General features: G+C 38.0%; 1 pseudogene; it reads right to left on the bottom strand.

Annotated features, from left to right (window-relative positions):
- Nucleotides 1-441: 441 nt before the first annotated feature.
- LOC133505404 (5S ribosomal RNA) lies at nt 442-560 on the bottom strand (annotated as a pseudogene).
- Between the last annotated feature and the right edge of the window lie 455 nt (nt 561-1,015).

Raw genomic sequence — 1,015 nt, 5'->3', positions numbered from 1 at the left:
AAATGCAAAAAGACTGTAGAGTCCGAGACACGCCATGATACACAGGAAATGATGTTGGAGGAAGGATGGTCATGCTATACTGGTTGAGTAAGAGTAGCGTTCCGTCATTATACAAATGACTAAAAAGTACAGCACATTACATTGAATCTTCTCTTGACAAGTAATATTTTTTCCCTTAAAGAGTTACTTATGTAAATGTAAAATTAAACGTAGGTGTGTTGCTTAAGTTTTTAAAATACCTGTTTAGATATGATATTATTGGATAGAGGAGTGAAACACAAGTAATACTACAATTCCTTTTCTTCTTCTTTTCCTTTCGGCTTGTCCCGTTAGCAGTTGCCACAGTGTGTCATCTTCGCATATTTACGCATATTTGTTTGGCAGAGTTTTACGCTGGATGCCCTTCCTGACGCAACCCCTCTGCATTTAACCGGGGAGAGAAGCTTACAGCACCTGGTATTCCCAGGCGGTCTCCCATCCAAATACTAACCAGGGCCAAACCCGCTTCGCTTCCGAGATCTGACGAGATCAGGCGTTCTCAGGGTAGCATGGCCGTAAGCACAAATAATACTACAATACCAGTAAGAATACACAAATTTACTTGTCCAGAAATCAGTGTAAACCATTACAGAATTTGTGACTCAAACCTTGACTCTTTGGTGGAAAAAGGCTGATATGTTATTCTTAGTGGTTGGAAATGTGATGTTTAAAACGGCCATTTTCAGATTCTTCAAAGGCAGCGTTAGTTTGAGCCATCTCATTTTTGGGTTCAAACTAAGAGCAAGCGCATCTTCAGCTTTACTTCAAACATCACAGAAAACAAGAATAGTGAATTACAGACATTGTCATCTTCAAATCCTATGAATGTCACTGAAATGGAGGAACATTTTCATCTTTATCAGAATCACAGAAAATCGGAGTTGAAAAATTTAAAAAACAGGTAGTAAATAGATTTTCTAACAAAGTAATCTGAAAAGAACTAATATTAGCTTTCGCGAAACAATGAGAAAATGGG

Source organism: Syngnathoides biaculeatus, chromosome 8, assembly GCF_019802595.1.
Source record: "Syngnathoides biaculeatus isolate LvHL_M chromosome 8, ASM1980259v1, whole genome shotgun sequence".
Lineage (NCBI taxonomy): Eukaryota > Metazoa > Chordata > Actinopteri > Syngnathiformes > Syngnathidae > Syngnathoides > Syngnathoides biaculeatus.
Note: the sequence above shows the minus strand (reverse complement) of the source record. Positions and strands in the feature narration are given on the sequence as shown.